This window comes from Myotis brandtii, unplaced genomic scaffold (assembly GCF_000412655.1).
Source record: "Myotis brandtii unplaced genomic scaffold, ASM41265v1 scaffold409, whole genome shotgun sequence".
Taxonomy (NCBI): Eukaryota; Metazoa; Chordata; class Mammalia; order Chiroptera; family Vespertilionidae; genus Myotis; species Myotis brandtii.
Window position 1 is genome coordinate 1,189,596 of NW_005365723.1, and position 15,164 is coordinate 1,204,759.

A 15,164-nucleotide genomic window follows, 5' to 3' on the forward strand; every position below is an offset into this window, starting at 1 on the left:
TCTCCAGGCCAGAAACGCCCACAGAAATCCACCTGGGGAGGGGGACAGCCTGCCCCACGTCCTCGGGGGCTGACCCCGCCAGAGAGCTCTGCCCTGGACATCGAAGCTCCTAGACCCACTGCACCTGGGTCAGCAGGGAGGCCTCTGTTTGCTCCGACGCGTTCGCCTACCTCCAGGCTATCTTAGTCCCCTAAAGCGGGGCAGGCATCCACTGCGTCCTCAAACGCAAGGGCACACACACTCCTGCAATGCAAGAAAGCAGCCAGACCGGGGTCCATGCAGGGCCTCCCGCCTCCACACACGCAGTGGACAGAAGCCTGGCAGCCACGCGCCCCGGCCTTCTCCCAGGGGCGCACCTGCTGTCAGCCGGCACGGCCCCGCGCCCCACCATGCTTTCGCCACGAGACATCCAAGCACATCGATGGCTTTGGCAGGAAACTTCCATGGAAGTTGAGTGACGCCCCCGGGGGGAGAGGCGGGAAGGAGAGGTGGGAAGCAGCCCCCCATGGACGTTCCTCTCCAAAGCCCGCAAGCGGCCAGTCTGTGTGTGGCTGCCCTGCCCGCCCCTCGGCCCCGCAAAGGAACCCCGGACTCACTGTGGAAGCTGCCGGTGCCGCTAGCCTCTGGCGCTGCCACGACACGCTCGCCGGGCCCCTCTGGCACGGCCCTTCCTGACCGTGAACGCGGGAGAGAGCAGGGCAGGGGGAGAGAGAAGAGAGGGATGAAGGAGAGGAAGACAGCACGGAAGGACAGAGAAAGGAAGGGGAAGGGTGGCAGTGTGTCAACTGAATGGCACGTGTCCCGGCCACACCTCGGATGCCTCTCTGGCCCCGCGAGGGAGAAAGGCCGAGCACACCAACCCTGGTCCACGGGCTCACTTGGGGGTCCACCCGGAGAGGCAGCCCACGGCTCAGCACACGCACCATCACCGCTCCTGGTACACGGCACCCCGCCCGCTGCCTTGGTGAGCCACCAGCAGCCAACGCTCCCTCCGCGGCTCAGTTCTGCTCCCACAGGGCCCCCAGCCTACGACCACTGTGAAAGGAAGTGGACTTCATCTAGAACCTTCACTGCCTTAGGGCAGAGGACTAGCGCCTTCCCAAAGCTGCTGAGGGAAGATTCATCCCTCCTGTCCTCCGTGGGAAAATGGCTAAGTTCACCACCTCCTCCAGGCTGCCCACCCAGATGTCCTGCCCAGCTGCCCTTCCGGGTTGGAAAGGAGGTGAGCTGGCTGGACGCCACCTGCTTGGAGGAGCCTCCGCCCGCCCCCTCCACACTGACAGCAGAGTCGGGTGTACGAGGCCCGTGACCCAAAGGCCTCAGAGAAGTCAGAGGAGGGGGTGCGGGGCCGCTTAGGGAGGGGCTGGCGGTCACTGAGCAAGGACATCCCTCCGGCACCTGCCAGGTCACAAGCTGTGCATGTGAGACAACGGACACGGCCCTGCGCTCGGTCCACCTGGGGGCGGAGCAGCACGGAATGACCCGAGAAAGCAGCTTATGAAGCAACACACCTGTGTGTGCAGCCGACAGAGGGATGCTGAGCAGATGCATGGAGACGATGAGAGGGCCGCTGGGTTTCCATGGGGGTGAGGAGCAGATGGAGAAAGGACAGGAGGGAAAGGGAAGAGAGAACAGATGGGTAGTTGGGACCAGAAGACGTGATGGATTATGTTCCCCTCCCTTAATATACTACACGGACGTCCTCACCCCCAGCACTGACATGTGACTGTCCAGGGAGGCAGGGTCTTGAAAGAGGTCACCGAGGTAAAACGAGGTCCTGTGGGTGAGCCCCAATCCAGTATGACTGGTGTCCTTCACAGAAGAGGAAACTAGGACCCAGCCATCTACAGAGGGAAGACCCTGGGAGAGCACAGGGGGAAGGTGGCCGCCTGCAAGTCAAGGAGGGAGGCCTCAGGAGAAACCCACTCTGCTGGCACCTTGGCCTCCGACGTCAGCCTCCAAACACTCCACAGTGATAAATGAGTTTCCGTTGTGTAAGCCACGGGCAGCCCTGGCGAATGCATGCGGAAGGCCTCAGATGACAGTGGAAGTGAGCAAGCGCCATCATGGACCGGGGCACAGACGGGCCGGGGTGGCACTGAGGGGCCTCTAGCGGGTGGGGTCATGAAGGAGAGTGGCAGGGTGCTCGGGAGGGGAGAAGAGAAGATCCACTCAAGGCTCTTACACCAGCAGGAGGAATGGTGGGGAGCCTAGGGGCCTGGAGAGGTAGACTCTGAGCCCGGCCTGATCGGGGTGCATGTCACGGCCGTTCCTGACTATGTGCAAAGAAGAAGTGACGCTGAGGTGTGTTAAAAGGCACAGCAGGCCTGGTCAGTGTGGCTCAGGGGTTGAGCATGGACCTATGAGCCAGGAGGTCACGGCACATGCCCAGGCTGCGGGCTCCATCCCCAGTAGGGGGCGTGCAAGAGGCAGCCGATCCATGATTCTCTCTCTTCATTGATGTTTCTATCTCTCTCTCCCTTCCCCTTCCTTTCTGAAATCAATAAAAAAAAATATATTTTTTAAAAAAGAGGCACCGCAGGGTGTGGTGAGGAATTAGGCCCGGGGGTGGTGGGGGGAGGGGCAGGTCCAAGGTTGACCGCCCTTCGCCCTTCAGGGAACCTCCCAAGGATGTTTAATGATGTGCGTGTCTGAGAAGCAGGAGATGGTTGAGCTGAGTCTTATCTCCAGCGAGCCACGTTCTGGTGGCTGCTGATCTCTCCAGGGGAGACCTACTGATGAAGGGATCAGAGAGAAGGGAGGTGGAGGCTAAAACTTACATTCAAACAGCTTCTGCATAAAAGCGTTATAACCAGGCGAGTGTGTGAGGCTCCCCAAGTAGATGTCTGACACAGCGGCCCCTTGACGTTAAACGAGAGGAGGGGAAGAGGTAAGAAACCGCCCGGAAGGGGGATGAGCTGTGGGGCGAGGCTGACTGAGCGTGGAACAAGGAAGTCACACGGTGGGGAGGGCAGAGGTGGGAGAGAGGACGGCTCAAAGGAGGATTTGACTTTCTAGAGGAAAGTCATTTGAATTTTGCCAGGATGAGCTAATTAGTGACCCCAAAAAAGCAGAGTCAATGAAGTGGTAGGATCAGAGGCCCCCAAATTAAGACAGAAGAGGAAAACGTCCCATTTCAGCAGTCAAGGACACAAAGGGGCAGGAAGGTCAAAGGAAGATGTTTCTTTAATGGAGAAGAGACGGTGGATTTCAGAGGAGAGAGGAGGGAGACAGGCTCCAGGGTCTCAGAGGGAGACGAACAGTCACAGGGAGGTGAGCTGGCGGCAGGGCAGGCGGCAGAGGGCGAGGCGGGAGGGAAGTGGGAGAGAACGCAGGCCTGTCCCCGCGCAGACGTGGAGAGGGTGAGTCTGGCCCGGTATTTCAGAGCATCACGGGGATATGTCCTTGTCACAGCTCCTCACACTGCACAGCAACTGCTCCTCCCATCACGCTTCCCCTCGGCACCCACCTAAGCACTTTCTGTGGCAGAGTTGACTCTGAGGATCTCAGAATTGAAAACAAAGCGAAACGTTGATGTTGTCAACCACACGCTCTCAGTGCATCTCCGTGCAGCTCTGAAATGCGGTCAGCCGGGTTCCTGGAAGGTCCCTGGGGTGGAGAACCCGCTGTCTCACTGGGTACTCCGTTATATGTCACGTGACGGAGGTCCCTGCCCCGGGCACTGCCTCCCTCGCCTGCACTTTTCTGTGCTGCCACCCTGGGAGGAAGGGGCGGCTGCTGGGCCCAGTCTCAGGCCGCAGTGACGGAGGACGGGCCCCCAGAGGGTCTCTGTCTTTCAGAAGGGCACTGGCTGGTCCCGGGGGCCTGGAAAAAGGTAGTCATGGGGTTGGATGACGGCAATGTCTGTCCCCAGCTGGCTTGGGTCACGGGAGAGAGGGGGGTTTAGTAAAAGTTCTGGAGTGTTTCTGAACCTGCAGGGAGGCTGAGGAACCGCTGGCATCAGATGGGCAGGTCAGTCTGCCATAGCCGATGGCACTGGCCATCTGACTCATGGAACCGTCTCGAGATGAGCGGGACCCACACAGGCTGCTCCCTGGGAGTGACGCTTTGGTCAGATGGCCTTCGCACATCTGGTCCCGTGTGTATTAATACAGTGCTCAGGGTGTTTTAATTATGGGTTATTCCCTCAGGCCTCATCCCGGGTAAGTAGATGTTTGGGCCTTTGATGGGGAATCAGGCCCAGGGATGTCCCCTTAGCTGACAGCATTGCATCTGTCAGACGGACCTACCCAGAGTCCCCACATGCTGACCACTGGTGTCTGGCAAGGGGGAACCTAGGAGGATCCATGTAAAAATGCCTATGCCAGTGAGGGCATTATTCCTTACTCGTTCCAGACATCTGACATAAGATCATACAGTTTCAATTAAGTAGTTTTACGAAGCACTTTTTATGTGAAAAATCACTGTGATGAAAATATAATGGATTCCTTTGTGTATGCTGTAGAAAGCTAAAGGACATGCACATACCCAATGACTCCAAGACTTGAATGAATGAATGAATGAATGAATATAAAGACCAGGAAGTTGGGGATGGACCCATTGGGTAAGGACATGATCAACTTCAAGAACAAACTGGGCCACAAATCAAAGGTCCATCCCAGCTATAGAAGCTGAAGAGCATAACCCAATGGGGGAAGAGGTAGCCAAGGTTGTCATGGTAACTGCCTGGTGGGAGGGATGCCATACTGACCACCCTGCCAATCTACTTTGGGACCTTGAGGAACTTAACTAATTTTTTTCCAGAATGTGCATGATCATTTAATAAGAGGACCACACCGGTGGTGGTGGTGGTGGTGGTGGTGGTGGTGGTAAAACCAACAGCACCTGAGCCAACAATTCACGACACTCTCGCGTATCATTGTCTCACGTTAGGCACAGGAATGAGCGGTGGCCATCCTCTTGCATGGGACAGGAGAGAGGAAGGAGGGAGGGAGAACTTAAGCTGGCCTTGCCTCTACCCCAAAGCTCTAGGGCGCATGACCCTGAAGTCTTCCTCAGCAGTAAGAAGACCTGGAGAACGGATCTAACGCTGAAGACATTTGTCTGTGGGAGAATTCCTCGGCTCCAGGTACCACAGGGTTGGACCCATCAGTTCCACAATGAGCAGGCTCTGCCTCAGACCAGCTCCAAGCACCCTCTCCTTCCTGCTGGGCCTCGGACAGACCAACCTGAGTGTGAGGGGCTTTGTTTTTTATTCCCCGAGTCCTGAGTGGGCTCGTCTCCCTTCACCGTGAGTATCCAGCACCGAAGACCATCCTGGGCAACGCAGCTCCAGGTACCACAGGGAGCCCCTGGTTGGACCCACCAGTTCCACAATGAGCAGGCTCTGCCTCGGACCAGCTCCAAGCACCCTCTCCTTCCTGCTGGGCCTTGGACAGACCAACCTGAGTGTGAGGGGCTTTTTTATTCCCCCGAGTCCTGAGTGGGCTCGTCTCCCTTCAACGTGAGTATCCAGCACCGAAGACCATCCTGGGCAACGCCTTGGCTTGTAACTTCAAATCACTTAAAATTTCTTACCTATAATTTCTACCTTATTCACTTACAAAGAATAATAATTACCATCTATGGAGTGCCTAATAGATACCAGGCAATTTGCATAAATTATCTGATTTAATCTTCTGCACCACACAAAAAATGTGTTCTCTCTCTCTCTCTCTCTCTCTCTCTCTCTCTCTCTCTTTCAGATGAGGATCTAAGGTTGAGAGCATTTAAGAAAATGTCCTACGGTCACAACAGCACATAAACGGGAGCTCAGGATTCAAAGACTATCTTATCTCCCTGTGTCCAGAATTAGTGGGTGTTCTGCCCACTCTCTCAGGCTCTTCGCCTCCCCGCCTCTAACTGTCCTGTGGGATTAGCTAAACCAGAAAAAAAAAATTTCTGATGCTACACTGACCCGGCCCTCCGCCTCTTGCTCCAGACAGACCAAGGACCTGGGTTTCCAGGACGAGGGCAGAAATACAATTCCCTGCCAGGAGGAAGTGAGGGAACACACTGCTCTCTTTACATGCAAATATCTTAATTACAGCCGGTAAAGAAGATATTTGTATGGAAATTTATGTATCTGTATATGTTATAGACTCAGGTTCCCTCGGAATAAATAAAAGCCTTTTCCACTTGAGGGACCCAAACAGGGTGTGCGGTGTAATACAGGGCACTGCCAGGTGCGAAGGTGCGCTCTGCCCCGCCCTCCCCAGCAGCCAGAGGAGGGGAGTCAATCGACCCGCCATGCGATGGCCTCCCACCGCCTGCTGCTCCCCTCCTTTCTGGGGATGAGCTCCAGTGCACACACGCCTCAAGTTCTTGAGCTTTTCCGATGGGGCATCTCCCTGTCTTCTTCCCCAGGATCTGTCCTCGTGGAGATGATGCCTGCGCCATCATCATTGCCAAAAGAAAACAACCAGATTTCAAAATGGCAGGGAGATAAAATCATGTGCAAGAGACCGCTGGAATCTGGCCGGTGTGGCTCAGTGGTTGAGCATCAACCTATGAACCAGGAGGTCGCGGTTGGATTCCCGGTCCGGGCACATGCCTGTGTTGCAAGCTCGATCCCCAGCGTGGGGCCTGCAGGAGGCAGCTGATCCACGGGCACATGCCTGTGTTGCAAGCTTGATCCCCAGCGTGGGGCCTGCAGGAGGCAGCTGATCCACGATTCTCTCTCATCGTTGATGTTTCTATCTCTTTCCCCCTTTCCCCTCCTCTCTGAAATCAATAACAAAAATCTTTTTGTAAAAAAAGAGATTACTGGAAACTACTTTCAGAAAGACGGTATGACTTTTGGCTGGGCAAGGGACGGAGATGTTTTTATTCCATTGTTTCCCTACCAGTGAAGCTACAGCCCATGAATAAAATACAACCAATTACTATGAAGTGCAGGAGGCCACCCTGGTCTCACTGAGCTGCCTTGGTTTTCCTGAGTGCTATAATGTCGGTCATACAACATCCATCATGTTTATCGCCACTTAGGACAGAGGATGAAATAGACGTGCCTGCAGCTGGTGGGACTCTGGCTAGACATAACTGAGAACTTCCCGCTTTGGAGGGGTGTTACAAATCACAAAGGGAAAGACAAACCTCTCACTGCTAACATCTCCCCTTGGTCCCAGCTGGAAGGGGCAGGGGAGCCTGTGGAGTCCCCCGAGACGCACCGAGTAGAGCGAGCGAGCCATCTGTCTGGGATGGTTTCGATGCTGTGCTGCCTGGGGCCACAGGGGTGAAGCAGATGACATTTAAGACTCTTTCCAGCCTCATGTTTCTTTCAAATGGAATGACGTGGCATTTGTTCATCTGTTTCGAACACTCAAGGGACGCAGAAGGTGGCCTAAAAGGTGCATTTGTAGAAAACCCATCCTGACCCTCCATGTCACTGTTACTCCTTTTCACGGTTACAATCCAAAACCGAAGAGGCTCTGAGCGCCTAGGTCCTGGCCTGGGGTCACCTTCCCAGGCTTCCCCCCCACACTCCACGCCGACAGGGCAGCAGGGGCCTTGTCACCTCGTGCCGGGACCCTGGTCATGGCCGGCCTTCACCTTCGAGGCCTCGGTTCCCATCCTACGTGCCACTGCCCGATGGCGTGTCCTCACACACAGCCTCATTTATAGGGACACCGGTGACAGGCCTCCCATGATGGCCCAAGTCAGAGCAACTGGCCCCGCACCCTAAGCCTGTGGGGGACACGCTCCAGGTAACTTCTTCACCTCACTGTTAGGGTCCACTGCTTGCACATCAACCTCCTGGTCAGCACCTCCTCTCCAGGTCACCTCCACACCAGACTTCGGCGTGTCCCCATGGCTCAGTACCCAGATCCCACCCCGTATTCCCTTCTGCACTCTGTGGAGCAAGTGCCTGCGTGGCAGGTGGATATCTCAGCACCGCCACTGTGTTTTGACACAAGGTATAATCTGGTCCAGGCAGGCTGGGGTCTGGAAGGACTGAGGTAGATGGAGGAAGCCAGGTAATTCACATCACTGAAGAAAGTATCAAGGAAGTCTACCCAGTAATTCTTCCGCCCTCCCTCCCCCCGCCGCCGGCTGAATTTGGCCAATTACCCTGAATGGCTCAAAAGAGACGAAGGAGGAAGAGCAGAAAAGAGAACTTCCGTCGCTGAACTGGATCGAGGGATTGTGGGAAGAGCCACTTTCCAACTGAAGGCTGTTGCTTGTTTTACCCAGAGGGGAGGAGGGGCTGGGGTCTGACCAGCTGGGTCTGGGGCAACGCAGAAGCGCCGAATCCGGAGGCGGCTGTGTTCTCACACGCTCACCCTGGCTCCTCCTGAGGAAATCAAGCCTCTGCTCACTTACCATCCCACACGGAACTCAGCCCCACAGAAGGCAGAGCCTGAGAGACCACAGAAGCTGCGTCCAAGCTCCAGGCCTGACAGATGAAAGGGAAGCCGCTAATTGGCCACATGGACACAGAGCGGGCGATACGACCAGGTGCCCTAAAGAGCGGTCCTGTCCCTCCGCAGACCCGCGTTCCAAAACGTCTGATATTGTGTAGATAATTAGTGTGCAAATCCTCCGGCTTTAGTGGAGGAAGCAAGAATGTGATACTATAATTAGCATAGGCTGTCCTCCACACCTCTCTCCGTGTTGCTGCCCTCTGCAGCGTGTGCAGCTTCACAGGGCTTAGCACTTACGGGGTTTTGCAAACTTCACTCGAGATGCGAGCAGTGTGGCACCGAGCCCTGCAGCAGATGCCCAGGCAGCTGAAGCTCTGAGCCTGCCTGGGTGTCTGCTTCGTGGCTGTGTCTCTGGTCAGCACCAGGCACCCTCTCCCACAACTGAAGAACAGGCCCAGCCGGCGTGGCTCAGTGGTTGTATCAACCTAGGAACCAGGAGGTCACGGTTCCATTCCTGGTCAGGGCACATGCCCGGGTTGCAGGCTCAATCCCCAGTAGGGGGCCTGCAGGAGGCAGCCGATCCATGATTCTCTCTCATCATTGATGTATCTCTCTATCTCTCTCCCCCCCTTCCTCTCTGAGATGAAAAGAGCAAACACATGGTTTAGGGACTGGAAATCCAGGAGGTCGAGGCCTCCCCTGGCCTCCTAGCCTTCGCTCTATCACAGAGAGTGAACTGTCCTCACTTTGCTGATATGACATCAGACACGGGAGGAGACGCACTGCTGGAAAGGAGTGGGAGAGAGAGGGGTTTCCTCCACCCACCCTGTGGCAGAGGGTGCCCGCTGCTCATTCCCATCCCCTGGGGGCACGGCCACACTCCATTCCTCAGCCCGCCTCACAGATCACGGGGCCAGGCGCGTGCCCAGGTTCTTGCCGTGAGGAGAAGGGACAGGCCTCACCGCCGGGTCAGGCCCGTGAACACATGCCTGAGGCCCTGCCCAGTTGACTGGAATGGGGATGGGCGCCCAGGGTGACTGAGGACCCCACACGGAGGAGAGGGTCGAGCGCCGTCAGGATGAAAAGAGCAAGTACATGGTTTAGGGACTGGGAATCCAGGAGATCAAGGCCTCCCCTGGCCTCCTAGCCTTTGCTCTATCACAGTGAACTGTCCTCACTTTGCTGATATGACATCAGACACGGGAGGAGACGCACTGCTGGAAAGGAGTGGGAGAGAGAGGGGTTTCCTCCACCCACCCTGTGGCAGAGGGTGCCCGCTGCTCATTCCCATCCCCCGGGGGCACGGCCACACTCCATTCCTCAGCCCGCCTCACAGATCACGGGGCCAGGCGCATGCCCAGGTGCTTGCTGTGAGGAGAAGGGACAGGCCTCACCGCCAGGTCAGGCCCGTGAACACATGCCTGAGGCCCCGCCCAGGTGACTGGAATGGGGATGGGCGCCCAGGGTGACCGAGGACCCCACACGGAGGAGAGGGTCGAGCGCCGTCAGCTTGCGTGCCCGCATGGCGGAGGGTCACCTGCTCACACTGTGACACCACCCGGAAAGGCCTAGAAACAGGCTTCCATTTGTGTCGCAGCCATTCTGTATGGTGGCATGTACCTGTGAGGACAGACCGCCGGCCCACCGCCACGCATGCACTTATGTGAGTGTTGCTCCCACGCTGGAATGGGGGAGACTGCTGCATTTTAGCCCCAATGATAGAAGAGTAGTTAATACTTCTTGAGCATTTGTTTCCCTAAGAACTTCACGTTGATGAACACTTGATCCTTACAGCAAGTGCAGGTGCTTAGGGGCTTGTGGCCCCATTTTACAGCTGGGGGCACAGAAAGGTTCAATAAGTTGCCCAAGGTCATCCGGTCAGGAATTACAGGAGCTGAGATGCACACCCAGGCAGTGTGGGTTCAAGAGTCTGCACCTGCGTCGCTGCCACGGGGGAGCCGTGACATCCACAAAATCAAACATTCTATCAGCCAGACCCGGAAAGCCTAGAAACAGGCTTCCATTTGTGTCGCAGCCATTCTGTATGGTGGCATGTACCTGTGAGGGCAGACCGCCGGCCCACCGCCACGCATGCACTTATGTGAGTGCTGTTCCCACACTGGAATGGGGGAGACCGCTGCATTTTAGCAAGAGCAGTTAATATTTCTTGAGCATTTGTTTCCCTAAGAACTTCACGTTGATGAACACTTGATCCTTACAGCAAGTGCAGGTGCTTAGGGGCTTGTGGCCCCATTTTACAGCTGGGGGCACAGAAAGGTTCAATAAGTTGCCCAAGGTCATCCGGTCAGGAATTACAGGAGCTGAGATGCACACCCAGGCAGTGTGGGTTCAAGAGTCTGCACCTGCGTCGCTGCCACGGGGGAGCCGTGACATCCACAAAATCAAACATTCTATCAGCCAGATCAGCTTCCTCCGAAGGATTCCCACACCCTGAAGATTACCATTGTCCCCTTGCCCAGGAGTTTCCGGGAGCTGTGACCTGCAGTCTCCCGTGAGGACCCAGGGCCTTGCTATCGGCTGCCAGACCTGCCTTAGATCCCCCACCTGTGTTGGCCTGGACTTGACGTAGGTCCCCTCCTCGTCTCCTGGACACTTGGCTGTATTATGACTCCACTCCGACTTTAACTGAGTAACTCCTGACTCAGACCACCCTCCCTGCCTCCTCTGGACACTGTCCCAGATATTGCCTAGGCCAGTGATGGCGAACCTTTTGAGCTCGGCGTGTCAGCATTTTGAAAAACCCTAACTTAACTCTGGTGCCGTGTCACATATAGAAATTTTTTGATATTTGCAACCATAGTAAAACAAACACTTATATTTTTGATATTTATTTTATATATTTAAATGCCATTTAACAAAGAAAAATCAACCAAAAAAATGAGTTCGCGTGTCACCTCTGACACGCGTGTCATAGGTTCGCCATCACTGGCCTAGGCCATGGATCCCCACATCGCCCGCAAAGATGACACCTGAAAGGGGGGGGGGAAGGTCTCTTGGCCTGTCCAGGCTGCTCTTGCTCAGGCCTAATCTGCTCCCTGCCTCATCCACATTTTCACGGGGTGTCTACGCGTCCTAGGCTCTGTGCTCGGAACAGAGGAGAGGAAAGTGGACAGAAGGCAGCCCCACCCTTCAGACAAGTCAGATCAGAGCACGGAGCCCCTCAAGCCCTTTCCTCCTGGATCTGAGCGCATGGCCTCCCTCCCTCTGAAAACATTTCTCTTCTGGAATCCCAACCTCTCCTCTTCCGAACTCTTGAAGCTTTCTTCAAAAAAAAAAAAAGTGTTCTTTTTAAAAATTGATTTCAGAGAGGAAGGGAGAGGGAGAGAGAGAGAAACATTAATGATGAGAGAGAATCATTGATCAGCTGCCTCCTGCATGCCCCACATTGAGGATCGAGCCCGCAACCCGGGCATGTGCCCTGACCAGGAATCGAACCGTGACCTCCCGGTTCATAGGTCGACACTCAACCACGGAGCCACACCAGCCGGGCTCAAGGCTCTCTTTAATTCCAGATGTGCACTGCACTGCAGTCTCTGAGTGCTGTTTTATGTTCTGAGAAGGGCATCAAGGCGCCAAGCACTCTGCCAGCGCCGGTCTGAGGCGAGCTCAGAAGCATCGCGTCGGCGGCCGTGGGAAGAAGGTATGCCGCGGGACGCGGCCTTCCGAGGAGGGAACACAGGGCTCTGCACCCGAGGCAGAGATGTGTGCTTCCCTCTCTGAACGTGTAGCAGGAAATGAGGCAGCTCACCTTAGAGAACTGTTTGCATACCGCCCATGCCTGAGCCAGATGGTGCCTGTTTGTTCCAAGAAATTAAAAATGAAAAAGGAAGAACATAAGGTGGAGTTTATCTCTACCTCTCCCCTGCCCTCCTATACACAGTGTGGGATCTGCCCTGGGCAGGTGAGTACAGATAACACAGACACACATGTGCCCGCACACACACACACACACACACACACACACACACACACACACACACACACACACACACACACACACACACACACACACACACACACACGCCTGAATTCTCAGCATTTAGCTGTATTTGTCACCAGAAACCAGCAAGTTCCTAGGCCCGACAGACTCCAGACCCTATGGTAGCAGAGAGAAGCAGGCCGGTCCTGGGTCTGCTTGCAGAGAGCCCTCAGCGTCTGGCCCTCTCATCTAACAAATCACTGCTCTCCCAGGGCATCGGCTGGGACATGGAGCAAACACATCTTTCCTAAGTCGCCGGGCATGGATGTAGCTCGGAGATCCATGACAGGACCCTGTAAACACTGACCAGCACAGGCCAGCGCGACACCCCAGTGTTTCTGTCTAAGATGAAACCCTGGGAAGGAACTTTTCCGGAGGTGGTCACCTTCAAGGCCCTACTCCTTTGGGGCAGTTGTGTGACCCGTTTATTTCCCAGCGTCCAGAGATTCCTCTCTCTGACTCAGGAATGACCTCTGGAAATGAGACTGTCCCTGGGGTTCTCCTGTCTGGGTGTGCAGGGGACTAAGGAATATAATATACGTAATAATTTATCCAGGAAGGAGTGTGTTCCAGGCTCCTAGTGCTAATGAACTTGCTTAACATCGAAACAACTCTGTTGAGAGGCTATGTCTGTCCTTGTTTGTAAAATGGGAAAATTAAACAGGTGAGGAAAGGGCACGAGGTCCCATGTAAGCACAGGTCAAATCAGGCTCAGATGCAGAATGCCCGTCTCCCTGATGCCTTCCAATAGGATAACAGGACTTCTGGGTGCATTACTGACGTGACCGCTGGCCAATGGCTTCCTTACTCTTTTCCCTGAGGGGGAGGGGCTATGCATACATTAGCACCTTGTGAGCACCTGAACATGAAGTTGGGATACAAGTTGCTCTTTGAATGTGGACAGTCTAGTGCCTGCCCTCCATTAGTGGACTGTGCAGCTTTCCAGGGGCGCCCCGAGTTCTTACTGCAACAGCTACCCGTTCCGACTTCATACTTCCTGGGGACCGAAGGCGCATTTTCAAGCCAGCTGGCCTCAGCTGACACCTGGCGTGGCCTGCATGACAAAGGCACTGTGGATGCCTGGCACGTGGACAGTCCCCCTCCGCCCCCCGGCTCCCCGTTCCTTAATTCCAGTCTGCCCTGGTGCCCACGGAAATGAGACGGATTTACTCCTTGGCGCTCTCCCAGGAGGAGAGAGCAGCAGTGCGCAGTTGTTAAAGCAAGGGCGCAGCGGTATCACTTGAAGATGTGATTTTTTCCCCCCTCTTTGAAATCGGAATCGAGAAAAACTAAGTGCACTCCTGGAGGCAAGTCTGCAAGCCGAGTCTGCACACGTCCTGGTCAGATGCTGTTTCCCAAGACCCCGGTGAAGCCGGCAGAGACCAGACCGGCATAATCAAACCTCTTCCTCGCACAGAAAAACAACGAGCCGCCCCTTGCTTTTATCAATGCCAACACAGCCGAGCGCAGCCAGACAGGCCAGCAAACCCCATTACGCGGAGTGCAAAGGCAATTAAATGGTGCCAGCTCCAGCGAGACCCGAGAAATCTGTGACCCACGGGCCCGGGGGAACCACACCGGTGCCTCTCTTCAAAATGACTGGAAAACACGGGCCTAGAAGCTAAAGGAAAGCTCTGCTGGGTTATCTCCCGGCAGGCCCGCCCTGGCATCCGTCTGTGGCGACCGCTGCTCCTGCTCCTTTTTCTGTGTCTGGGGGGGGTGGACAGGGCAGGTGGCTCGAGAAACCGACCAGTTTGCTGCCGACACACACCCTCCCCCCACTGTCTGTCTACTTCTGCTTCACATCCTCTCCTGATGCTCTGTCATCTGCCAGCCTCTGTCTGTACCAGGAACAAATTACTTTCTAACCACAAAGAGCGTTTCTCAACCATCCTGTTTTTCTCTAGGCCCGGGCTAACATGACATGTCTTGAGTGACTGGTTTTATCGTCCTGCTTAGACAAAGCCATCAGGAGGAACATTCGGACAGAACTGCTCTGCAGACGCCAAACCCCCAGCCTCTTGCAACACGCTCGAGCCGACGGGACAACCCTGGGCTCTTTACTCTCAATGTGGTCATTCGCTCCTGACAAAGATGAGACAAATGGCCACCATGCCACGGAGACACTGCCCCACCCTCTCCCTGTACCACACATCCCCAGTCCTCGCCCCTTCAATGTCCCGTGAAGTAAATTTTCCATATTTTCGAGGCAACCGACTTGCCATCAGTTTGCAGAAGTTATTCCATCTCTGTATCTCAGGTTGCACCTATACTCCCTCCCCCCTTCTCCCCTCCCACCATTACTTTTTGAGTTAAATGACACTCATGCCCACTTTCCCTGGCAATAATAACACTGTCAGAACCACTCAATGATCCATGGGGAGATAATTCACGAAGACCAAAGGGAAAAAGTCTGGAGCAAAATAAGACACCTGATAATGTAGACAACCGCATGATGTGCAATTGAACGTGATGTCCCCTCCCCCAATCAGAGAGCTTTTCCTAACCGGCACCCCCTCCAGCGCTGGCAGTGGTAACGCGCTTCCCCCCCTCATCTTTCCTACGCCGCGTGGAGAACTATGCTCAGCACGACATTAACCATTTTGCTCCTTTACGGTGGGTTCTGGCTTCTTGTCAAGAACTGCCTTTGAAAACGAGCTGCAGAGTCAGCAGGTAATTTCAGAGAAGCCAATGTGCTGTGGGCGGGCTGGATCGGGGCCTGACTTGGAGGTGCTGAAAGGTAGCACCCAGTCGGGTTTGTCTGTGTGTGCACTTGCGGATATACATGCAAATATATATAT

General features: G+C 55.1%; 1 protein-coding gene across 1 annotated transcript in view; it reads right to left on the reverse strand.

The window, feature by feature from the left end:
• NTRK3 (neurotrophic tyrosine kinase, receptor, type 3) overlaps positions 1 to 15,164 on the reverse strand; it is a 221,922-nt gene that overhangs the window by 20,719 nt on the left and 186,039 nt on the right. The gene's annotated exons all lie outside the window — the stretch shown is intronic.